The sequence below is a fragment of the Sprattus sprattus genome, assembly GCF_963457725.1.
Source record: "Sprattus sprattus genome assembly, chromosome: 21".
Lineage (NCBI taxonomy): Eukaryota > Metazoa > Chordata > Actinopteri > Clupeiformes > Clupeidae > Sprattus > Sprattus sprattus.
The window spans coordinates 1,642,224-1,658,546 of record NC_137919.1 but is presented as its reverse complement, the minus strand read 5'-3'; the positions used below and the strand labels follow the sequence as shown (position 1 = coordinate 1,658,546).

The 16,323-nt window shown below is 42.0% G+C and overlaps 1 long non-coding RNA gene across 1 annotated transcript; it reads left to right on the top strand.

The window, feature by feature from the left end:
• The first annotated feature begins 13,616 nt into the window (after window positions 1-13,616).
• Window positions 13,617-14,573, top strand: LOC308382431. The gene is made up of 3 exons (XR_013969054.1): window positions 13,617-13,730; window positions 14,228-14,293; window positions 14,458-14,573. It is a non-coding gene; the product is annotated as an uncharacterized lncRNA (long non-coding RNA).
• Window positions 14,574-16,323: the final 1,750 nt, after the last annotated feature.

Below are 16,323 nucleotides of genomic sequence, written 5' to 3'. Positions count from 1 at the left end.
ATAAAAGGGACAAAACCAAACTAAATTTAACAAACGAAGACTTATAAATTAACTCTGTCACTGAGGAACCTCAGCACGACCTCAGAGTCGCAGAATCAGGAACCTTGGAACAACCTGGGAGTCACTGAATCAGGATACAGGAAATCAGGAGAGTATGGTAACAGAGAATGACCTGGAAGTTGCAAAATCAGGACACTGAGCGCTGGCCGTCTCAGGTAGTATCTTAGATAATTTAGCGACGAGACCAGACAGGGAAGTGAGGGAATTGAGGAATTTATGTAGGGGAGTGCCAGGTGTGTATGATTTGTGATTTAGGGGAAGTGAATGAAGTGAAGCTGGGAGTGTGAACGTGACTGATGAGATGAAAGACATGCAGCTTGGAGAGTTGATATCGTTGACGGATCCCCATTCACTTTGAATGGGGTGATGTCATCCTTTGCCAAACTGAATTATGGCTCCGTTGTGTTGTGTTGCGTTGCGTTGCGTTGTGTTGCGTTGTGTTGCGTTGCGTTGCGTTGCGTTGTGTCGCGTTGTGTTGCGTTGTGTTGCGTTGTGTTGCGTTGTGTTGTGTTGCTTGCGTTGTTAACATTTTCGAGAGGCAATGCATGCGTCAGCCGATTACATTTCCTTTCATGCAAATACAACAGCACAGGCGCTGTTCAATCAGATTGCGTTTATGCTCACATCTTAAGAAAAAAAGATGCTGGACCAAACTCCGTAGATGGTCATATTTGTACCTAGAAGTTGTTTGTTTGACTCTTTTTTTCTTAGAAGTTACCGACAAATAGACATTGTACAATGTTAAAACCATTATTGTAACTGAAAAATATGTCTGAGGGAATTTCCGAGGTGTCTGAGCCAGCTATCTAATGTTAGCATGCTACTACCCACTAGGTAATCAGCTTGCTAGTGGCGTGATATGTTTGTTGAACTATAAACGTCTCCGTTATCAACCCAACCCCATGCACCAGACTCCTCCTCCGTCATCCGTTGGATCAACGCATTGCAACGCAACGGTGTGAGTGTGGCGTAAATTCAGAGTGTGCTGAAAGTAGCCGCAGAGGAGTTCAACCCAGACGTGACACTCAGCAAATTCATGCTGTAAAAGCTGTCAGCTTGACAAATTTGTTTATTGCTCCTTCATATGACCTTATACTTGAATTTGACAATAAGTACAAAAACACTCTTTAAAAATGGCTAAAAGTTCTGTAATGTCTTTGTGCATGGCATGGCATTCATGATATACTGTTTGTTCCCCAGCTGTCAGCGAAGCCTTCTTTCAAGTACACAAGGGGGCTCTGGTAACACGACTACCAAAATACCTGGAATCCATTCTCAACCAGCTGGAGCAGATGAAGGTTCTGAATACCCTAGAGTGGGATGAAATTGAGGGTGAAACATCCACCTGCAGAAGGAATGTGTGTCTCCTCGGGATGCTGGACAAGAAGGGGATTAGGGCTCAGGAAATATTCTACCAGGTCCTCAAAAGAGAAGACCCCTTTTTGGTTGAAGATCTTGAGAAAAACAACTAAAAGGCAAGACAGCATCTGACAAGAAAGCGGAAAATAAGGTGCTACATGTATCTACAAAAAGCGATGTTTAATATGACCTTCCCTTTCTAAAAAGAGAACAAAAAGACAGGAAACCTTCTACAAAAACAAACAAGCACGGATAAAAGTTTGCTAACATGCTGTGGAGGCTTTTCTTTCATTTGTATGGGGTGTTGTGGCGGTAACACTGAACTAGATGAACATATCCTGTATGGCTAGTGGGAATGACATGTGTTCATCTGGCCTTAACATGACCATATACGATATTAATTTGAGGATGATACCAAAACTAGCTGCATATAAAAATTTAGCTACACAAATGGCAAATTGTTCAGTAGTTTTGCTTTAACTGAAGTTGGATGCTATCCATCAAGAGAGATGCAGATGAAGGTGCTGTGCTTTTCTGGACTAAAGTTGAGAAGAGTTTACTACAATGGGCCCTAATTTCAAAAGTCTGTCATGCACTGACCCACCCATGTTTGCGCTTAGGATCCTGCTCATGGTATTAAATTACATAAATGATAAATTATTGGAATATTTTGTATAAATGCTTCCCTTGTGTGACATGTGGCAAAAAAAAAAAAAAACAATACAGCAAAACAGCAACCCACATGTTGTAGAATAAACATCATACGCCTGTACTTTGTGTCAGTACAGTCTTTGTTTGACCAGCCAGGAATGCTGAATGTGCAAAATAAATTTGATTTGAACGGCTTTGAGATGCTTTTGAGACGTTTGTGGAACTCAAACACCCCTCCAGCGCACGGACAAACACACATAAACACACACACACACACACACATGTATGATTCTTTCTGTCAAATATCCGTATTGCATGTACTCTCATTGGCGGGAGAGACTGAGACCTGGAGTCACGGAGCAGGGCAGATAGGCCGAATGATCAGCGCTGAAATGCATGGACACATACACTCATAAAAACCCACGCGCGCACGCGCGCGCGCGCACACACACACACACACACACACACAGGCATACTGTCATGCTCATGTCAGAGCCCGGACCTGCACCAGCCACACCCCCCTTGGTTCGCACTCTCACCGGGTTTTGATCTCTCACACCTGCATTCTCACTCACCTCTTCGTTTCAGTTTAGTGTATGTGTCACGTAGAGGCAGCCTCTGTACGATCCAAACTATAAACTATAAACACTGTTGCGGCAAACAAAACATGAGTCACATTTGGCAACAGTGTTTATAGTTTATAGTTTGGATCGTACAGAGGTTGCCTCTACGTGACACATACACACACACGCACGCACTCACACACACATGCACACACACACACACACATACACACGCATACACACACACAGACTTGATCAGGTTTGGTGTCTGCTTTATTACTCACTAAAGCTTTCAGATTTAATTTTGATCTGCCTTTCTGAATTTGATCTTGCCACACTTTATTATAAGTCTCCTTAACTGGTGTAACGCACTTTTCTATAGTAGTCCATTTGAAAACTTCCTTGAAGTTCGGGTTAGTAACAGTATGCAGTATATATATACTGCCAATACATATTATTACATGTTATTAATTGCAGCATGATTATGCAAGTAGTATAAATAGTGAGACCCTTCTTCTGATTTCATAATCAAGACTTATTTTATTTAAAACAGTGGCATCAAATAGCACAATCTAGAGGGTATATTATCTCCTATTTTCCATTAAGGCAGTTGTAAATAATTGGTAACAAATCTCGTTTAGTAACTTTGAGTATCGTTGAATCCGTGCTGACATCAGCTGTGAGGTCTTCTGAATGGGTAACTGTCTGACCTCAAAGACACAAATAGATCAAATCTGAAACCTGGTTATCCTAGTCTGAGTTTCACTTCTGCACTGTGTGTGAGAGAGGAGGGACTGTGTGTGTGTAAGGAAGCAGAGTTTGTGTGTCTGTGTGTCTGTGTGTGTGTGTGTGTGAGGAGTGTGTGTGTGTGTGTGAGGAGTGTGTGTGAGGAGTGAGTGTGTGTGTGAGGAGTGAGTGTGTGTGTGTGAGGCGGGAATGTGTGTGTGTGTGTGGGAGAGTAGGGAGGGGTGGGTTTGAAGAAGCACTTCATGTCTCTTAGTATATCTCAAGTTCAGCACACAGAAACAGACAACACAGATTGTTCAGTGAGAAGCAGCAGAAAAGTTTATTTGTCAACAATGTCTAGGATAGGAATGCTGTTAAGTACAGGAAAATTAAATGAAATATAATGTAATTGTTTTCAAAGACAAATGAGAGGAAAGTGTATCAAGAAATCAAAAAGTCCACTGAAATGCACACACTCAGTGGTGGTCCGTCAGGGCCTTCAAGGCCTTCTCTGCTGGCCTAAACATCATCAGAAAATAAATGTAATAAAATACATTTAATTTTAACATTTTCTTTTCATAAATATGTATTAAATTATTCCCCATAGTCCATTATCTTCATTTCATAGCTTCCAGCATTGTTAATGTATGTTAGAGCTTTCATCCAATCATATTTCAGCTATCATGTGTTGCCACGCTCCGAGAAACCTTCCCCGAGAACAGAATTCTTCCCTGAGGCCTTCAGAATTCACATTGAAGGCCCGTGTACATCTGATTGGTTTTCACCACTGGCTGTTTCAGTTCATTTAAGTTGAATGAACTGAAACAGACAGTTGTGACAACCAATCAGATTTCGAGTTGGCGACACTGGGCCTTCTAGAAGCCCCGGAAGATTTCTTACCTCTCGTTGAACGTGACACGTAAACGTCCTTTGATTGGATACTGAGGCAGACCGGTGCAGTGCTTCAGTGCTCAGTTTAGCTGGCTAATGCGAAAACGACCTACATCGGTTTCAATGCTTATTATGCTAGTTGTTTCAATTGGTAAGACTAAATATAATTACATTAACCAACTCAAATAAACTAGTTTACACCAACTTGATAATTCCAGTTTTTGATACAATTACAACGCCATTTTCAAGACGGAACTTTCAAGAAAAACTGGATATCGTGAGGATGGGAAGTTTAATGAAACTGCTTTGCAGGTGGGACAATGCGATGTTTAGTGGACAAACTTGTTTAAGCTCACATAGGCTACTCTCGGTGGACTTAATAAAACTTTGTAGACTAATCCCTGAAAATCGCCTTTTATTTTTAAGTTGTGACAGTAATATCCAAGCGATCATAACTGAGAGTTCCCCGCAAACAGGGAACGTCCCCAGAACGTTAACAGGACATTCGCAAGGTCCCCAATCGTCCCAAATTGGTCCCCGCCACAACGTTCGCTAGAGGACGTTACCAGAACGTTTTTGACGTTCGTAGCAAGTCTACGTTTGGTCCTTCTGTGACGTTCGCATGAGTCTTAAATCGGACTTTTAGAGAACCTTATAATTTGGTCTGTCAGCACACCTCCCCAGGACGTCATTTAAAAACGTCCCCGTAACCTTTACCTGCAGGTCCTCTGCGTGACGTTCGCATCAGCCTTAAAACGGACTATTAAGGAACGTTATAATTTGGTCACTCAGCACACGTACCCAGGACGTCATTTAAAAAAGTCCCCGTAACCTTTACCTGCAGGTCCTCTGCGTGACGTTCGCATGAGCCTTAAAACGGACTATTAGGGAATGTTATAATTTGGTCACTCAGCACACGTCCCCAGGACGTCATTTAAAAACGTCCCCATAACCTTTACCTGAAGGTCCTCTGCGTGACGTTCGCATGAGCCTTAAAACGGACTATTAAGGAACGTTATAATTTGATCAGCACATGTCCCCAGGATGTCCTTTAAAAACGTCCCCGTAACCTTTACCTGCAGGTCCTCTGCGTGACGTTCGCATGAGCCTTAAAACGGACTATTAAGGAACGTTATAATTTGGTCACTCAGCACACGTCCCCAGGACGTCATTTAAAAACGTCCCCATAACCTTTACCTGTGGTCCTCTGCGGGACATTCGCATTTGGTCCTTCCAAAACGTCCCCTTGACGTCCTCTGATGGTCCTCTCTGAACCAGAAAAATGTTTTTCATTTGACCGACATTTTAATGAAAAGCCGGCCAAATATCTAACCTATTTCTGCTTCTAAATTAGCCTATTGAAGAAAACTGACCGCCTGCATAGCTTAAATAATAACATAATCAGGTAGTTTAGAATGCAACATGTTTATTTTCCTAAGTTTACAATGGGAAACAAAAACATTTATGTCTGATGCGCGTCAATAAGTGGCCTTTAAGCGCAGCCTGCTGTGGCGTTAAAATGAGCGCCGCAACATGGTCATTGCTCTGTTCAATGAGTCAGGTATTCAGTGTTTGGAAAGTTCACTTTCTACATGAACTTGCTCAGTTCATTGTTCATAATTCAAAATTTTGAACTAAGTTCAAAGCTCCAATTTTCAATATGCTGCGAGTGCTATAATTTTTCGAAATCTCTGTCTGCAATACCGCTCGCGGCTCTTCGGCGCGCAGTAGGCCTATAATAAAAGGAAACGCGCAACACTGCAGGTATTACAGGACAGGTTCATCCTCGTCAGAAGGTTTACCCTCATCACTGTTGTTCAGTTCAGTTGGCCTCTGAAAAAAAGCTTTTAAGGCTAGTCTGCTTGGCCATGTTGGATCCTTCTCACTCAGTTCGCTCCTCGTTTGAAACCGAGGGTTTGCGCTTTATTTAAAATGCAGCATATGCGTGTTGTTAAATAACTTTCTAACGGCATATTAGGCTGTTCCTTTAAAACATAATAAGGGCAGTGCACGTTTGCTTTATAGGCCTAAATATTAGAATTGTTGTCAAATCCAGATTCTGCTTGCGAGACGGGATTTTTAAAGAAATTCCAATCAGACAATTTGACCGGTGAGCTCTTCGTTCTGTTGCAGCATCTTTGAAGGCCTATGGAAAGCTCAATATGTTAAAGCTAGACACTTGGACACCTTCCTATGTATGCATTGTATTGGAATCATGCAGACATTACATTTATAGCACAGATCAGTAAAGAAGCATTCATATTTATTTTATTTCATCATTCTTAGTTTGGCTAGTTATTCTGCCTCCCTGCCCGCACGTCCGTGATGTGCCATGGATGTTAATTTAAAAAGTAATCATTACGGAAAACCCTCAATGCGTAGTGACTGAGATTGCTACAATATGCTTTTCCTCAAACCCTCGGAAAAAAGACTAAGTTTGTTGGCTGTCTCACACTGTGATAAACCTGTTAAAGTGACACAATTGTAATCAGACAGTGTTAGGACAGTAGGTAGCGATCTCGTTTAGTAATAGGAAGGTTTACGGTTCAATTCCCATGCCCGTCTGTGTATGTGTCTATGCATATCATATGAAATGTGTAAAATAAATGAACTTGAACTTGTGTGTGTGTGCTCCCTGTAAGCAAAATGACGGCTCCGCGATCTATTATTATTTTATTTTCTTCATTTAGCTCAGCAAAAACGGTCGTGCCTGCTACGTCCGCGGTGCATCCTTGAATAACGTGCCCAGGACGTCTAAAACACGTTTCCCAGATGTCACCACAATGCCCTCAGGACGTTCTTGCAACTTCCTGCAGAACGTCCCCAGGACCTATAGAAACACGTTCCCCAGACGTAACCACAATGCCCTCGGGAGGTGCTTGCAACGTCCTGCATAACGTCCCCATGACCTATAGAAAACGTTTCCCAGTTGTCACCGCAACGTCCTCGGGACGGTCTTGGAACGTCGTGCAAAACGTCCTAAAGTTGTCACGGGAACCATACACATTTACGTTTTTAGAACGTTCAGAGAGACCATTACAGGACGTCTAGGGGACGTCATTTTGCTTACAGGGTTTACTACTCTTAATGTATTGTTAATACGGGTGTATTGATTTTAAAAGCTCCGTAAATATTAATAAAGTCTGCTGTACTCGACTATGTTAAGGTGATGCAATGCTCACTTATACTGCCTTTCTGTATAAATATAATGGTTCGAGAGCCATGGCGTCATAATGATGGTATTAGGAGGTGGATTCACTCAGTTTAACATCGTGTAGGACATCGCTGAAGGCCCAGTCGTGAAATGCACGGACCGCCACTGCACACACTACTATACACATTTAGAGAAACAAATTACATTGAACTTTTGGGGCGACAAGATCGACAATTGCTAAAACTTTGAAATCTCTTGGTCAGTTTAAAACCTTAACTGTGGTCAGACACTGATCCTGGCTGTTGCCTTATCCAGTGGAAGCTCTCTGACCACCAGCACACACAAGAGAGGGTCTGCAATGAGTCGCAGGCAAACGACTGAATGGATCACCGTCATCGCCACAAGTATACCATTGGCGTATTTATCAGAGGAAAAGGCTGGTAATAATTGGGCAATGACAAATGCAAGAAACGGACCATACAGCATAAAAAAACTAAAGATAGCTATGGCCAGCACTGTGCGATCTTTCTTTTGCACAGTGTCAGAGTCTAGAGGAGAGCCTGTGGGTGTAGAGGCCAGCTTACATGTGAAACCCAGTGGTACCAGAGCTACTAACAGCCACGAGAAGGTGACTGCCGCCGACTGGAGAAATGGATGAACGCAGACACACAGGAGGAGAAACACACCCTCAAGAAGGCAGAAGAGGATGGAAAAAGAACGCCAGAACAGGAGAGATGTGAACGGCAGGTACGCCCTGGCAAGGACTCCCTCTAGCGCCACCATCTGGTGGAGGTGCAGACCACAGTACTTCACCCCGAAGAACAGCAGGAACACAGATCCGCTGCGCGTGGCGTCTGGCAACAAGAGGTACACCACCATGGCAGGGCTCAGGAACACCTCCAGGAGGTCAGTCAGGAGGAGTATGATGATGAAGGCCGACGCCCTGCCCCCGTTGTGTTGGTGTCGGTGCAGAACGCTCACCGCCCAAACCACGAGCGGCAGACCCACACACATACTGGTTATCAGGAAGATGGAATATCTTATGTTGTAGCCATAATCCCAGGTCGTTGCAAACACTCTCGACAGGAGTAGCAGAGGAGAGGTTTAGCTTGTGGTCCATGATGCACTGTAGTTCACATACACAAACAAAATGAGCTGATATTAGAGCAGAATAATAATGTTTTTCCTCTTGTGATACTCTTGGTGAGTGAACATCCCTGCATGTTTCAATGACACATTGTGTAGTGAGTCTTGTACATGTAAAAAAACAGGTTGACCTAAAAGGCAAACTAAAAGTATTTGCTGTATGTACAAAAAGGATCCACTGCAAAAACTTAGAAGGGTTCTTACCTTCTAAGGAGGCGTGGGCACTATGGTGTTGGGCAAGGAAACGTGGGTACCCTGGCGTTGTGCTCAAGTTGGCTGTAGAGAGTACAATGGTGTGTCTGACTATAACTCACACACATCTATTTCTATCATTCTGGCTCGGTCTTCACTTCCTCTTATTCCACCTGCCACTCTCAGTCCCATTGCAGACCACAGATAAGAAGGATGACGGTAGGAGACGCAGGTGTCTCAGTCCCATTGCAGACCACAGATGAGAAGGATGACTGTAGGAGACGCAGGTGTCTCAGTCCCATTGCAGACCACAGATAAGAAGGATGACGGTAGGAGACGCAGGTGTCTCAGTCCCATTGCAGACCACAGATAAGAAGGATGACTGTAGGAGACGCAGGTGTCTCAGTCCCATTGCAGACCACAGATAAGAAGGATGACGGTAGGAGACGCAGGTGTCTCAGTCCCATTGCAGACCACAGATAAGAAGGATGACGGTAGGAGACGCAGGTGTCTCAGTCCCATTGCAGACCACAGATAAGAAGGATGACTGTAGGAGACGCAGGTGTCTCAGTCCCATTGCAGACCACAGATGAGAAGGATGACGGTAGGAGACGCAGGTGTCTCAGTCCCATTGCAGACCACAGATAAGAAGGATGACGGTAGGAGACGCAGGTGTCTCAGTCCCATTGCAGACCACAGATAAGAAGGATGACTGTAGGAGACGCAGGTGTCTCAGTCCCATTGCAGACCACAGAGAAGAAGGATGACGGTAGGAGACGCAGGTGTCTCAGTCCCATTGCAGACCACAGATAAGAAGGATGACGGTAGGAGACGCAGGTGTCTCAGTCCCATTGCAGACCACAGATAAGAAGGATGACGGTAGGAGACGCAGGTGTCTCAGTCCCATTGCAGACCACAGATAAGAAGGATGACGGTAGGAGACGCAGGTGTAAACTGGCCATGATTGAAAACAAACTGGGTATCATACCATTTCTAAACCATGTTGAACTGTCACTGGCCATGACTGAAAACAAACTGAGTATAATAGTATAAATAATAATTAATAACACATTACATGTGGAATATGTGTGTGTGTGTGTGTGTGTGTATGTGTATTTATTTGTGTGTTGTTGTGTTTGTGGGCTTGGATGCAAGTCTCTGACTGCATGAGGTCAGCGCTTCTCCTCTCTCACTAAGGCTTTTAGTGCTGCTCTCTGTGTCCAACCATCTCTCCAGGACCATACATATAGTTCTACAGAATATCACTACACATGACCAGGTATACTGGCACTGACTGGACCTTACACATAGTTCTACAGGATACCACTACACATGATCAGGGATACTGGCACTGACTGGACCTTACACATAGTTATACAGAATATCACTACACATGACCAGGTATACTGGCTCCAGGACCATACACATAGCTCTACAGAATATCACTACACATGACCAGGTATACTGGATCCAGGACCCTACACATAGTTCTACAGACTATCACTACACGTGACCAGGGATACTTGCGCTGGAGAATCCAGTTAAATCTGTTACATCCAGCTAAAACTCCAACCTACAGCTGTTATCAGTTTGCCACTTTGGGTTTGACAACTTGACGTAATATTTACTCTTTTTTACCAGTAGGGGAAGCTGTAGGAGTATGAATAAAGTTAATTTGGCACCATCTGAAACTAAGGTCCAAAATGATGGATTGTGTTTAGAGTTCACTTCTAATGCTTCAGTATTCAAAAGTTCTATAGAAGCCATTAGTCCTCGAAGAACACCCAAAATAACAAGTCAAATACATGCATGAATGCATGAATGACAGTCTCCTCTCTGACTAATGCTTTTCATGTTGCTCTCGTTAACCTCGTCTCCTGATCAGCACAACACATACACTTCAACAGAATGTCACTAGATGTGACCAGTCGTCTCCTGACCAGCACAACACATACACTTCAACAGAATGTCACTAGATGTGACCAGGCTGTGATGTACTGCTCCTTGGAGGTCTGCCACCTTGTGTTTGACAACATGACATATTGTAACATGTACTCTCCTTCACCATTAGGGGGAGCTATAACAGTATGAATAAAGTCCAATTCATTTGGCATGATAACAGGGTTTGTGTTTACCCCTGTTAACCCCCGTACTTGCTCATTCATTAACACTGTGCAATCGGCCCACCACATCTTGTATAATGCCTGTCCCTTTTGTGCTGGTTCTGTGTGCCTTGTCTGTGTGCCTCATCTTTGTGCCTAGTTTATGTGTTTTGTTTTGAGCCATGTGTTGTTCCTAGTTTCATGCCAAGTGCCTTTATATAGTGTGGGGCCTAGCTTGGGCCAAGCAGGTGCCCAGGATACAGGTTACTAGGGTACTGTCTGTAACAAAATGTTTGTTGGCACAGGTGTGGTTGTCGACAGAGTCCCCCCATTGTAAATAAATGTACATAAACTGTATATTTATAAGAAGCTACCATTCTCTTTCAATGTGTTTTTCCCAACTTCACCACCAAATCCAGTCACCACACATCCCAAAATAACGTGGGGTGACCGCCCGGTCCCTCAAAGTATGCCAATGGGAATCATTAATAAAGTAAACAATCTACTAATATTCAGCATACATGTATTCAAATGTATTGTTTCTTATAATAGGTCAGTGTTTCTGTAATGGTTTCTGTAATGCCTTATAACAGCGTTGCTTGTGAATAAATATCTAAATGGTTGAGCTTACAGGGGTTTTCCTTTCCTCTACGAGACACTTCATGAAATGATTTACCAAAATATACAACAATTGGTGGTTTGATGAGAAATGGCTGACATGCTTTGTCACAAAGATTTCAGTGAATCTACTGGGCACCCAGTGGAGCTGTCATCCAGAGAGAGGAGAGGACTGAAGAGACGACTGAAGGGGCGACTGAAGAGACGACTGAAGGGGCGACTGAAGAGGCTACATAATGGGTGTGAGTGGAAACAAGAAGTCAATCTCTATGAATGAATTCAGCGAAATAGTCCGAAGACACAATGTGGTCACACTTTATGGTTTGGGGTATATTGTAGTTTATGTAAATGCAAACTGTTAAATACATTAAGCCTAACCATGAATCAATAATTAATGATTCACTGGATTTTGACTAGTATTGCTGCTTTGTAAAACCACCTTATTCAAAATAAGGTGTAACTAAGTGATTACCACAATGAGGCTAAAGTAACAGCAATATTTACTTTATTTACATTTCGTTGTCTGTGTTCTTCCCATAGATGAATCTAAACTAGAGGGGTCATGGTCAGACATATGTGAGTCCAAACATCACATATCACTAATATGTACTGTACATGTGTACTGTAAACTCTAATGACACAAACATTTGCCAGTGTGTGAACTGTGACCTGTTTATTTCATTACCTACCTCTCTTGTTTGAAATAAAGGCATCCATTATTTGAGGGAAGCCAATGCTAGCTGTTTCATCATGACAAAATGTTTCCCATCTGAGACTTAACTTGTAAAACTGAAATATTTGTAAATAGATTTGAACATTTATGTCATATTTCCTTGGTTTTGCAAATAGTTTAGAATGTTAGAAAAAAACACACACACACACACACACACACAACAGGGTGCGATTTGCCGGGGGGGATGGGGGGGATTTACCCCCCCTCTGGTTTTTACATCCCCACCTCAGCTGGATGAATTTCATACATGGGGGGGATAACCCTCAATTATTAAGAAAAAGAAGAAAAAGAAAAACAGACAGGTTGTGACAGCGTTTTCTTACACTTGCTTACATCGCTGACACTAACGTTCACCTTACCCGAACTGTCGGCATTCTCAGAACTCGCTGGCTTTCCTTACTGTACAATGAATATGAAAATAGCCTATTTGTTCACTGAATTAGCGAGTTCTGTCCAAAACAGTTGCGTTTCAGTTTCAATTTCGGTTTCAGTATTTCAACGTGAATGAGAGGGAGCACAAGAATTGAGCGTCTAGCAGCGATTATCATATCATAGACATATATGATGCATAAAGAGAATTAGGCCTATGTATTGCTTGTTTTTTTTTTTCATGATAAAAAAAAAAAAAAAAAAACATCCCCCCCTCTGGTTTTTGGACAAATCGCACCCAAACTGGGCGTTGGGTGTTAGTGAGATGCATCGAGTGTGGGTTGATGGTTGGATAGTGTCAATTTCAAATGTTTAGTGCCTAATTATGACCTGTTTTCTGTTTGTTAAGGATCAGGAAATGTTGTCTTATGTGTGCTTATTTTCGCCTTTAGCCTCACCAACTATAAGCGCTTCCCTTTCAGTTTAAGTGAAGAACGGGCCAGGGTACACATCTGTAAACAATTACTAGTTCCTCGTTCACCAGGGATGAATCATCAATGACGAGTTCTAAGCCCACCACTTACTCTTGTTCAGTCACGCGAGTAACCAATGAGAGACACTCTTCGCATACTGTGGAGTTCGTGCGACTAACCTCCGGTTGTTGTTGTATGGAGTAAGGAAGTAGTGAATTCATATTCGTAATGAAGAAATCGTAATCGTGAAGTTGCATTTCCTGTTTGTAAGAGTTTACAAATATTGATTTTCTGCTCAACTTCAAAAAATATGCACGCATATCTATTTTATACACACGAACATTCTGACAGCTTCCTTACTCCATATGGTTGAGCTGCAAGAGGAATAGTGAGGTATTTGGACGTCGTCTTATCATTAAGGTCGTCCACATTTTAGTTGAAAGACCATGTCAAAAGATATGGTAAAATGTATTCTAACCGACGCCTTCGGAGATCTGAGGCCCAGAGAATTTAAGAAGTTCAGACAGAAGTTACGGGAAAAAACGCTCAACCACTGGGATGCGGTCGAAATGGATGAAATGGATTTGGCACGTCTTTTAGTACATATTCGTACGGAGGTAGAGGCTGTGCAACTAACAATTGACTTATTTACTCAACTTGGATTACATTCTGAAGCGAAAAAGCTTAGATATGGTAAGACAGTCACAGAGACGAAAACTTTAACAACAGTCTTCAGTTTAAGTTTCCCAAAGCCAGATGGATCATCAACTTGGAACGTTTATAAAATATAATTTTAGATAAGCAATGCGTAAGGAATATAACGCATGTACACTTTCCAGATAACATTATTCAGTCAGCGCACCATTTTGTTTTAGGCCTAATGCCACATGAAATAATAGTTATCTACGAGCACTGTTTTTCAGTCAGAGAACCAAAACACAAAAAAAGTGTGCTAGAGGGTTGTGTATAGAAATAGCCTATATGGTGGTGTATTTATGGTTGCCTCTCTTTTTAATGTATCCATTTTGATTATGCAACCCTTACATGTTTATACGTGCCATTTGACTTTGTATAAAGACATGAATATGAATGAATATTACAAATTCAAAGTAGGCTAAAGGGAGACAGACTGTATGAAGTGTTGGTACATTTGCTGGATAGGCCTACTCATTGTACATCTTTGTGGTAAGATGTTGCAGCTGCAGCTGGTTCAAGTCACGCCAATTGTGAGAGCCGGACAAAATATATGATAGGAGGTAAGAAACCTTTACACTGTGTAGCCTGTAGAAACAGTGATTTAATAAGTTATTACACTTGAGAGTGTTTGTAAATAATCTCCATCACAATCCTTTCTCTATTCCCCACTTCCACCTCCAAGTATTCATCTTGTCCCTCCACTTCACCCTCCCTTGTTGTGTAGGTCAGCACTTCATCGACAAGCATCGTGCTCGACTGATCGAGGGTATCACCACGGTGGAACCCATCCTGGATCGTCTGTTTGAGAAGAAAGTCATCACCCATGAGAACTACAGACACATGAGAAGAAAGTCAACCAGTACCCAGAAAATGAGGGAGCTCTTTAAACTAGGCAGTATTCGCTTCACTACAAATGGCAAAGACTGCCTATATGATGTGCTTACGGAGCTGGAGCCCCTCATCATGGATACGCTAAAGAGAACAGGTGTGTGATGGCTCAACAAAACATGTGCTTGACTAGGAGTTCTCAATCCTGCCTTTAGGGGGGACCCCTGTTTTTCATGGCGTCCCTTTATCCCTGCTTCAAGGACACGTGATTGAAGTCAGTAATTACAATGCTATTGTCATGAATATGTCAGTACTGTTGGTGTGAACACTATCATTCCATGTTTTGTTTTATCATTCTATGTATTTTATCAAGCTCCGTGTGTAATTGGAACATAACTGGGATTGTCCATTGTTATTCCTTTGGCCATTTTACTTAGAATGAAGACATGAAAAGTGTATGAATTGTTAGTAGGCTTTAGGGAGACAGACTGTATGCAGAATTGGTATGTGCTAGATAGGCCTACTCATTGTACCTCTTTGTGATTAGATGTTGCAGCTGCAGCTGGTTCAAGTCAAGCCAATTCTGATAGCCTGACACAATCTGTGCTGGAGGGAGGTAAGGAACCTTTACACTGTGTAGCCTGTTACAACAGTGCTGGATAGGTCAACTCATTATTCCTCTGTGGTTAGATGCTGCAGCTGTCTTGAGGGATTTTCCACTATGAGGCTTAAGTAACAGCAACATTTATTTTAGTTACATTTAGTTTCCTGTGTTCTTCCATAGATGAATTTGAGCTGGAGAACGCGTTTTCATCCTTATGTGAGTCCAAACATCACATACTAATAATATTTACATGTGTACTGTAAACTGTAATGACACAAAAATATGTCAGTGAGACTAATAGCTGATGTTGACATCTCTGTATGGTGATTGTATTCTATTCTGGCTTAAAGCTTTGTCTTTAGGCAAAAAGAAGGAGCTGCGACTTTCTCCATCATTGACAAATCCTGATCTCCAACACAGTAAGTGGATCTGATCAAATACATTGACATTATCTACCTCAGGACTATTTTATTTATTTTATTTTGTTACAGTTTCCCTTCTAAATCTGATTCCAGGACCCATCACATGTATTCCAACCTTTGCAGACGTGGGGGTAAGTTTGAGGATCCTACCTTTAATTAAAATAAATACATTTGACCAATTTCAACTGAATTTAAAGGACTAGCAATACACTAGAATTGAATGTTCAAAGAAACATTTTACATGAACTAAATTTTGCGCTTATGATTGATCATAATCAAATGTTCAGTTCAGCTATTTGTAACAGTCATTAATGTGTGGTTTAATGCAATTCAGCACTCCAAATCTTATGAATGTCTTGAGCCACAATTACGGGAAGAAGAAAATGGAGATTTGAAATACATGTAAGAAGACCTCATGTTCTTTATTTACAAGTGCTGTTTGTACACAAGTTATATCAATCAACACAATTATAATATCAACTCTCATGAGATATCCTGAAGACATAATTAATAGTTTCCCCAGTATTCTTGTGATTACTCTACTACACAGTAGGTTTATTTAAGCAATATAGCACGAGTGGGAGTGGGGTAGGTAAGGGATAATCCCACGGGTGGTGTTCGGCCGTAGCCACCAAGGCCGTAGAATATAGAATATTTCATCGCAGAGTGATTTATTTATTAGCTGTGAAAAGTCCCTGTTGTTGACGGATAATCTATAGCAGTGGTTCTTAACCCT